At 50.8% G+C, this 10229-nt stretch overlaps 1 long non-coding RNA gene across 1 annotated transcript in view; it reads right to left on the minus strand.

The window, feature by feature from the left end:
• The window catches only part of LOC309347120, an 85027-nt gene extending 81193 nt beyond the window's left edge, over positions 1–3834 (minus strand). The window contains exon 1 of the long non-coding RNA XR_014158869.1: positions 3609–3834. This is a non-coding gene — a long non-coding RNA (uncharacterized lncRNA). The remainder of the gene's footprint in view (positions 1–3608) is intronic.
• Between the last annotated feature and the right edge of the window lie 6395 nt (positions 3835–10229).

Consider the following 10229-nt stretch of genomic DNA (forward strand, 5'->3'; position numbering starts at 1 on the left):
AGGCCCTTATTCCTCCCAAAAAAAACCTGCTGTGGCATCTGGGGCTGGTGGCAGCTGTTGTCCAAAACATCTGGAGGGCACACGGTTGGGAAAGGGTGACATGAAAGATGTAAAACATGAAGCATCCCTATGACTGCCATCCCTTACAGACACAGATGCCCCCCCCCCCAGCACGATTTCTGACACATAAAAATGCTGAGAGATGGAAAAAGGCCTCTGTAAGAAGCAACCTGTTAAAATGGTTAAGTTTGTTTCAGCTCCTTGTGAGTATGATGGATTTTCTCTCCCTAGGAAGCAAACGATAGGCTTGCAGAACATTTGTAAATGTGTGGGAGAAGAAGCAGAGACAGATGTCCGGCCGGCTTCCCCTTGGAGGCGGCCAAGTTCCAGGCTTCCTCTTGCTTCCAGCCAGGTGGTTTTTCTGTTGTCCGCCTGAGGCAGCAGAGCAGCTGCCCTTGTCAGTGACCCTTTGGCTGTGTATTACTGGTGGGCAATTTTCCCATAAAGAATTTGGGGGCCTGAAAGCATAGAAATGGCACACAGAGAGGCTGCATGGAGGAATGTAGCATGGCTATTGGGATATTGCAAGTGGATGATCTGACAAAGAAATGAGGAAAAGGAAAGATCTCCTGGGATCTTGTATCAATGGCATCATTGCTGGGGAGTCATCCCAGAGGAACAACCAGAGAATCTGGGGGCCCTTTGCAGGTGCAGCAATTCTGCCTGGGAATCCCTCGCTGAGCCTCCTTAGCACAGGGGCTGGATCAGGTCCAGAGTGGTGGGTACTGTTCAGAACAGCAAGAAGAGGGCTCCACCATCCACTGACTTCAAATAACATGAGCAAAACCAAACAAGTCTCTGCCCCAAAGGGCTTCCATGCTGCAGATTGACAGAAGAGAGAGGGAGGGAGGAAAGAGAGGAATAAGGAGGGAAAGAGCTGGATTCCTGAGCCAATGCATTTCCGAGCATTGTTCAGGGGGGAGAAATCCAAATACTACTTTGCATACCTTGATTCACCAAACGTGACTCAGTGCGATATATTTTTGGGTTTCCAAAGCACATCTATTTCCAGCTTGCCTCAGCCGATACTTGGGAAGTTGAGGGGGGTAGGTGGGAGGCAGATAACATATGACCTGAATACTTTCTGGAAACATCTCAAAGACCTGAAGTGTAGGTTATACCTTCTCAGTGCTTTGATCCTCCTGACCTTGTTGCTAACACTTTCCAAACAGTTATGCTCACTTCATCAGTGACTCACGGTTGTGTAATAAGCTGAGAGGAACTTCGGATGTGGGCATGCCACATTTTTGCACAACCAACCAAGTAGTTTCCAGACCCTTGATCATCTTGGTCACCCACCTCTGCCTACATTCCAACTTGTCAATATCCAAATGGTGCTGCCCAGAATGGGATCCAGCAGCACTCCAGCAAGGCAGAACAGAACAGGCCTATTACTTCCCTTGATTGGGAAACTGTCCCTCTCTTGATGCAGCCTAGAATAATTGCCTTCTTTCCCCTGCTGAATCACACTGTTGACTCATGTTAAGCTCGTGGTCTGCTAAGACCCTTAGATCCTTTTCACATGTACTACCAGCATTCCAGTTTATGCTGATGTGCAAAGAAACAGGGAGACACAGGGCTGGTGGGGGCTGGGGCTGGGGGCTGGGATGGGTGCCGAGATGTACTCAGCATCAAGCAGCAGCGAGGAACATCTGTACACACACACCCCAGATGTTGCAGGATTCCATCTCCCAGCATCATCACAGAAGGCTAGCCAGGCTGCATGGGCGTAGTCAAGATTTATTTTAGGAAGGGCAGGCTTTATGTTGGGGGAGGGGCCAGAACCGAGTTACCTGTGACGTAATTGGTCAGTTAGCTTTGTTTGTTTGTTTTTGCTTGATTTTAGGGGGCAGCTACTCCCCTATTAAGGGACACAGGGTTAGGTTAAACCACAGAGCCTAGGACTTGCAGATCAGAAAGTCGGCGGTTTGAATCCCCGCAACGGGGTGAGCTCCCGTTGTCTGGTCCCAGCTCCTGCCAACCTAGCAGTTCGAAAGCATGCCAGTGCAAGTAGATAAATAGGTATCACTCCGGCGGGAAGGTAAACAGTGTTTCTGTGCGCCGCTCTGGTTCGCCAGAAGCGGCTTAGTCATGCCGGCCACATGACCAGCTGTACACCGGCTCCCTCAGCCAATAAAGCAAGATGACCACAGATGACCTCTGCAACGGCAGAGTTGTCCGCGACTGGACCGAATGGTCAGGGGTCCCTTTACCTTTACTTTACTCCCCCATTACACTCATGCCAAGCTGCTTGAGGCTGATGGGAACTGGGTGGGGTGATAGCAACATGTGAAGGGGGCACAACACAGGCAGCTCCCCATCATTGGCATGACCTGGGTGGGCGAGCAGATCGTTATTAATGGAAGCCTCGTTTTCTTGTGTTTCTGAGTCGCCCTCTCTCTGCTAAGCTCAGAGCCAACTTCCCCCAATTTAAGCCGGGATGGAGGATGCGCTTTGATCAGTTGGTCGGCATGGGTGCAGATCTTCCCTCCGCCTCCGTCCTAACCTGCGACAATCGCACGGGATCAGGCCGCCGAGGGCAAAGCCGAGCGAGGGATGGCCGCGAGAAGCTGAGCGGAGACGCCGCCGCCTCGCAACAGACGGAGGAGCGGTGCCGCCGCCGCCGATGCGTATCAAGGAAATTGCAGCCGGAGCGCAGGCGCCTCTCGGGGAACAGCCGCAGCATCAGCATCCCCAGCGCCCCGGCTCCAGCCAGCAGGCAGCGGCGTCTGCGCCTGGAACTGGCTGGCTCGACCTGCCAGCGGGAAAAAGACGCAGGGCGCTGCTGCATGAAAAGAGGAGGACCAGAGAGGGCTGTACATGGCTACTAGACACGGTGGCTGGCTTCTGCTATGCTCGGCCTCCGCAGTCCGAGGCCGTTGTTTGCATGTCTGGAGAGGGTGCGTGGAGGTCCTGGGGTGCTTAGAAGAGAAGACCCCACCGCACCCCACCCTCTTCGCCTCGCTGATGTGGTCCAAAGGGAAGGAGAGCGAGACGTTTGGCACCAGCTTGGCTGCAGGAGTTGCTGGAAGGAAGCGTGCAAGGGGGCATCCAACCATCTTAGAGACTCCACTCTGAATCTGTGTAGGGTTTAGCCATTCCTTCTCCCAAAGATATCCCTCAAGGAAGCAGAGGCTTAGGATCAGAGTTTTCCTTCTCCGAGATGAGCTACCTCCCCAGGCTGATGAGCTCCACCTGCCCCTCACTTTCTTCTACAGCACATGCAGACACCGCCTTCTTGTCTGCTGGCAGCAGCCTGTGATCACATGCAGGGGAAGTCCCTAACTCACCTAAGGTTTGAGACCCACTGGGTACCCTCACCTGGTTTAGCCGGCTCCTCTCAGGGGCGGGGCCTCTGTCTCAGGCTAACAGCTTCCAGGAGCCACAGATGATGATGATGATATTGGATTTGATATCCTGCTTTATCTCTCCCCGAAGGAGTCTCAAAGCAGCTAACATTCTCCTTTCCCTTCCTCCCCCACAACAAACACTCTGTGAGGTGAGTGAGGCTGAGAGACTTCAAAGAAGTGTGACTAGCCCAAGGTCACCCAGCAGCTGCATGTGGAGGAGCGGGGAAGCGAACCCAGTTCACCAGATTACGAGTCCACTGCTCTTAACCACTACACTACACTGGCTGAGAACTGAGGCAGTAATGCTTCTGAATACCACTTGCTGGAAACCACAGGGAAGGGGAGTGCTGTTGCGATGGGGTCTGGCTTGCGGGTCTCCCTTTTGGGCATCTGGTGGGCCACAGTGAGAACAAGATGCTGAACTAGATGGGCCCCCTTTCGACTGATGCATCAGGCTCTTTTATGTGCTACGCTGCTGCTGAAGCAGGGGACTACCTGCCATCAAGTGACTTCCAGCCAGAGCCATGGTAGATGCAAGCCATGGGCAGAGCAGGCTGCCAGGTTTGGGGGCATCTCTGGGGAGCCCTGCCAAAGTGCCAACAGGGGGCTCATTGAACGACAGCCAAGGGACCAAAGAGAGGAGGCAGAATGCTCCCTGCACAGCGGCGCAGGTCAGCTCGTTCCCCATCCATACAAGGGAGTAGGTGCTCCTGCCATTCTGGGCTTTGGCGTCAGCCTTTGCATTTCACTCATGGAAACTGCTTTGCTAGACAAGTCTCCAAGGATACCAAAGGGGAAGCTTTCATTCATTTAGCTTGCACCACTTCTATCCCAGCGATTCACACAAATACAAACACACCAGAAAATTAAAAATAAAAATATTAGCAGCAGCCTAACAATATAGAATTCATCCCACCAGTTCCTTCTCAAAACACACACACACAAGGGGGATCTGGGTGGCTCCTTATGCTACACCCCCATTGTTCTACCTGGACACTGAGGTCCATCTCCAAGGGCCTCCTGGCAGTTCCCTCACTGCAAGAAGCCAAGTTACAGGGAACCAGGCAGAGGGCCTTCTCGGTGGTGGTACCTGCCCTGTGAAACACGCTCCCACCAGATGTCAAAATGAATAACAACTACCAGACTTTTAGAAGAGATCTGAAGGCAGCCCTGTTTAGGGAAGCTTTTAATGTTTAAAAGGTTATTGTATTTTAATAATCAGTTGGAAGCCACCCAGAGTGGCTGGGGAAACCCAGCCAGATGGGCGGGGTATAAATAATAAATTATTATTATTATCTCCTCCATGCCCAGAAAGGCCTGTCGGAAGAGGGACGCTTGCGACGGGTGCCCAAAACTAATCAGCGACAGCACTGTTTTGTTCCATTTCCCAGTAATATCTTGCTCTTCCTCCTGAAAGAGCCCAGGGGAGCCCCAGCCATGCCTCAGGGGGAGGATATTCTACAGCCAGGCTGCCAACAGTGGAGAAGAAAGCCCCAGAATGTTTGTGGTAGCCAGACAGGGGTGGTACAAAGATTACGACCTTTTCGCTAGGCTTTCTTTTTTTTCCTGCTCATAAATAAAGATGTTCCTTTCATGTGCTCGGGGGGCTAGCAGGTGTTTGCTTAACCTGTGTGGCTTAGGTTACACGGCTGAGATTGTGGGCTAGTTGCTAAGTGGCAGTACCGGACTTTGTTGATCTGGGTGGAGCTTCCTCATCTTTCTTCAGGGAGACAATGAAGTTCTTGTCTAGCTTTCTGGCTGACAATACAGCCTCCCAGTCTTCCACAGTATGGTGCCAGAAACCGAGTTTTAAAATCACAAGGCAAAGAAAATGTAAATATCAGGCATAAACATTAGGTTTTCTTTGGCCCTGTCTTGTTTCTCACCATGGCAGATGAATTCCATTCCTTCCAGCCATTCTACAACTTTGGCCACCTAAACACTAGCCCTCACTGCCATCAAGCACACTGTGAGATACAGACTGAAAAGAAATTGACACAGAATAACCAGCTAGTGCTCTTTTAACTTGTGGGTCCACACCAACTGAATTGCTGGGGGCGGGGGGCAAATCAGGACAACCATTATTCATTTACTGTGTTGATTGATGTTCTACCAAGGCACCAAGACAATTTACAGTGATGAAATGATAAAAGAAATAGAGGATATAAAATGTGAATTCCAACCTTAGAGGGAAAGAAGCAGCTCCTCCCCACGTGGTCTGATGTGGACAAAGTTGCTGCTGCAGGTTCCCAAGCTGAGAGAGGCTTTACAAAGAGTGGGGTTGATATTTAGAGCTAGCTAGGGGAAAGAGAGAGAATTCATAACCAGGCAGAGAGAAAAGACAAGGTGGACTCCAGCTTTTGTGGAAAGGAAAAGCAGGACACCCTGGTCATATTCGGTCAAGAAGGCTGGAGAGGGATGAGTTAACAGAAACCAGCAACAGAATTTTCTCTCCTTGAGAAGACGCTGCTGCCAATGGCACAAGCAGTGCTGGAAAAGCCTAGTTCATCTGCTAGAGGCTATGCCAAAGCTAACTGGTCAGGCTGGCAGCAGCCACCACCGTCTCACCTGCTGCTCAACAGGCAGCACCAGGCTGGACTTGGTTGTGTCTGGATGGAGTCAGACGTTTCCTGTTGCTTTTTGGCTCTTGTTTCAGAGAGAGAAGAGAAGTGGCGTAGCAAGGTCAGGTGGTACCCGGTGCGAAAAAAAATTTGTCACGCCCAAATTGAAATTTCCCCTCCTTCCCTCCACCCCTCACCCCCGTCAAAGAAAGCCACACAGGCAGCTATCCAATGTAGATCCCACCTTCTCCCTCTTCCTCCCTCCACACCCCCATCAAAGAAATCCCTGCCCTGCCCTCCTCCAGCAGCCCGGGAGCATGGGCGGCAATGGCGTGCCACCCACCTGCGACTCCCAAGTCTCCCCCAAGCTGTCAAAATGAAGGGGGGAAAGCCATTGGCAAAGCGGTCCAGCTCCTTGCCTTCCCCCGATGGCTCGGGGTAGGTTTGGGAGTCGCAGGCAGCATGCCGAATGTCAGCCCCCTCAGTGTGTGTGTGGCCACATTCGAAGCTGTGCTGCTGCTCACGAGGCAAGACAGGGTCCCACCAAGGGTGGGACATGGACAGGACAGGATGGGAGAGCCTGGCTGATCGCTGGGAAGGGATACGTCGTGATGCAACTCAACCCTGCTCAGTTCCACAGGCAGTGGTGAGTTGCATTGGACAAAAGACCTCTCTAGACTGGTGGGTGAACTCTGCAGCCCTTGCCAGGGTCATGGGTGCAATTAGTGGGCTTATACCAGGTGGATGGGTACCCATGTGCAGGCTCAAGCAATATTGAAAGTAAGGTAAAAGGTAAAGGGACCCCTGACCATTAGGTCCAGTCGTGACCGACTCTGGGGTTGTGGCGCTCATCTCGCTTTATTGGCCGAGGGAGCCGGCGTACAGCTTCCGGGTCATGTGGCCAGCATGACTAAGCCACTTCTGGCAAACCAGAGCAGTGCATGGAAACGCCGTTTACCTTCCCGCCAGAGCGGTACCTATTTATCTGCTTGCACTTTGAGGTGCTTTCGAACTGCAAGGTTGGCAGGAGCAGGGACTGAGCAACAGGAGCTCACCCCGTCGTAGGGATTTGAACCGCCGACCTTCTAGCGCCACCCGTGTCCCTTAATATTGAAAGTAGGAAGGCATATAAGTATCAAAAACACAAACCATCATGAATGCACAATGACATCTGGGGGGGCCCAGCTAAGTTTTTGTTTAGCCTTGTGGGAGCATGACTGTGTCATCTAAGCCTCCCATGACACTAACCCCGGTGGCTTTTTAATTCTGGCAGCTCCTGAGAACACCCCACGTGCTTGTGTAGAGAGCTGGGAACAACCAAGTGGTGGGTGAAACACAGCTGCCAAAGGAAGACAGAAGCCTAATATTTTCGACAGCTGACTGAGACGAAGGAACCTTGACGTGGGAATAAGCCCTTTGCTTTTGGGACGCTTTTTGCTTTGCAATCAGCATCCGTCCACCCCCACAATGCTCTGCTTTGTATGTTACAGATCAGCACCTGCCCTTAAAATGTCTTAAATGGGAAATCCTGTTTCCTGAATTAAGCTGGCTAAGTGGTCCTCCTGGGAACTCTCGTAAGTACCAGCCATGCTGGTGTATCTGCAACCCGGCATAAATGCGGCAGGGAGATTATTCTGTTAATGAACAGCAACCTTGTCTTCACAAGTACACACACACACCCATCCTTGAAAAGCTGTTTCAAGAGAACTTCCTCTTATTTGGGGCTGGCATGCCAAACAGCATTTTTCTCCATGTATCGTTTGCAAGAAGAATTTCATTTTTAGATTGCAAAAATAAAAAAATAAAAAATAAAAATTGAAACCAAACCTTAATGCACTGGCAAAGTAAAACTAGATTGATTTACTGCTACAAGTAGAACATATTACTGCATTTTTATAGCTGATCTTTCAGCAAACCGCATGGATGGAGACCAGATAAGCAGACAGTTATCTCTCTTTCCAGACAGAGTCTTAAGGAAACAGAGCCTGGGCAGCAGCAGGTGCCCATTGTGGGCAGGAGGAGGCAGCAAAGGTGAGGAAGAGAGAGGTGTGATTGGCTCAAATCTGTGCTGCCACCAGCTTCTCATTTCCAGCACATCCTCTTATGCCATAATTATATGCAGGAAGAGCCAGGTCATTCCAAGGGCATGGCTCAGTCACAGACTTAAACTGGCTCAATAGCCATTCCTTTGCTGGAGGGTTCTGGGCACTCCAAGGAGCCTCACCTCCAAAAGGATATTGTAGAGTTGGGAAAGGGTTCAGAAAGGGAGAATTGAAATGTTCAAGGGGATGGAGCAACTCCCCTAGGAAGAAAGCTTGCAGCAGCCTTTGGGACTTTTCAGTCTAGAGCAAAGGCGAGTTAGAGAAAAGGCATGAGAGAAGTTTATGAATGCACAGCATGGAGAATGTGGCTAGAGGAAAGCTTTTCTCCCTCTCTTGTATTGCTGGAAGATGCAGGACAGAGAAAAGAGGGTGTTTCTTCGCATTATGCATTGTCAAACTATGGAACTCACCACCACTGGAGGCAGCAATGGCTACCATCTTGGGTGAATTTAAAAGAAGGTTGAACAATTTTGTAGAAGTTAAGGCTGCTAGTCATGGTGGCTATACTCTGCCCCTACAGTTCAAGGCAGCAAATGTTTCTGAATATCTGGAAAACCACAGGTAGGGAGAATGCTCTTGTGCTTGGGCCCTGCTTGAGGATTTCCCATTGGGGCACCTGGTTGGCCATTGAGAGAACAGAATTCTGGGCTAGATAGACCATTGGCCTGATCCAGCACGCTTCTCTTACATTATTAGGAGACTTTTCTGCACCTTCAGTAACCGCAGTTCCCAGAAACCATGACAGTTAAAGTGACACACGTAGAAAAGCTTGCAGTATGGATCTGCCCTTAGGAGGGAGGTGGGCTTTGGTTGTTGCTAAGGAACCTCCAGGAAGGAAAAGGTGAGTGGCCGAGCAGGTGGGCACTCTGAGAAGACGGTCCTAGTTTCTTTCCTTATGAGGTCACAGAAACCAGCAAAGGTTACCTTCTCCTCCTTCGCTGCAATAAATAAATAAATAGCAGCTGCCTGTCGCCATGTGGCAGACTGTGGACGGAAGAGGCCAGCTCAGGGCTCTCCCCGTTGCAGAAACCAGGAAAGAGGCATGAATAGCCTCTTGCTCACAGAGGAAGTGAGCACGTTCTTCGTGAGTTACTCAGTGTGCGCGCTTGTGTGTGTCATGAGCCGGAGGAGACACACAAGATCTTCCTGCATCAATTAAAGGTGCTGCTCTGGTCAGTGTGAGAGGAGGAGGAGGAGGAGGAGGAGACCTGCCCCTTTTCAGGGCAGTTACCAGCTTGCAGGAAGTTTGCTTTGGGTTGTTGTTTTAACTCATTACCCATCCCAAAAGCCCGTCTTTTGACTTCCAGCCACTGTTAGGAACAGGTTAGGAGGAAAAGCACTTAAAATTACAGGCCCTCCCAGATGGAGTCAGCTCTGTATGTGGGATGAACAAATGTTACTCATTTGCTGAGTGTAAGGCGAGCGGCTTTGCCCCAGCAAGCACGTCCATTACTGCAGGCCACGCCGTAAAGTAGTAAATCACCACTACCCCTAATGTAGCTCCTGCCAGCCCACAGCCCTGAAACCAGGACAGCGCATAATACTCTTAGAGGTGTTGTTATACGACATGGATTTGTTTGCCCCTTCCCCGTATAAATGTGCCCAAATGTGGCTGACACGAGACGAGGGCAGCAGCACAACGCCAAGACAAAGTGCCATTACTTCATTGCATTGAATGGTCTGATATAAATGTACAGTGGTACCTCGGGTTAAGAACTTAATTCGTTCTTAACCTGAAACTGTTCTTAACCTGAAGCACCACTTTAGCTAATGGGGCTTCCCACTGCCACCACGCCGCCAGAGCATGATTTCTGTTCTCATCCTGAAGCAAAGTTCTTAACCCGAGGTAATATTTCTGGTTTAGTGGAGCCTGTAACCTGAAGCGTCTGTAACCCGAGGTACCACTGTATTTCGAAACTTAATAGGACAGTACAAATTGGATTTGAGCTCTCAGCTTGCCCTCAGGGTTCCTTCCCAGGCCACACCCCCTCTCAGAGGCCACGCCCTCCTCCATTGCTTTTGCTTGGCTGGGAAGGGCCCTCCTTGAACCCGGGGAGAGGAGTGTGCCTCTTGCTTGCCTGGGATGGAGGCTGGAGAGATTAAGGGGTGCAGAGGTGCGTGTGTGCAGTGACCTTCGACTTTTGCAAGGCTATGAG

The sequence above is a fragment of the Podarcis erhardii genome (genome assembly GCF_964252035.2).
Source record: "Podarcis erhardii genome assembly, chromosome: 7".
In the NCBI taxonomy this organism is placed as follows: domain Eukaryota; kingdom Metazoa; phylum Chordata; class Lepidosauria; order Squamata; family Lacertidae; genus Podarcis; species Podarcis erhardii.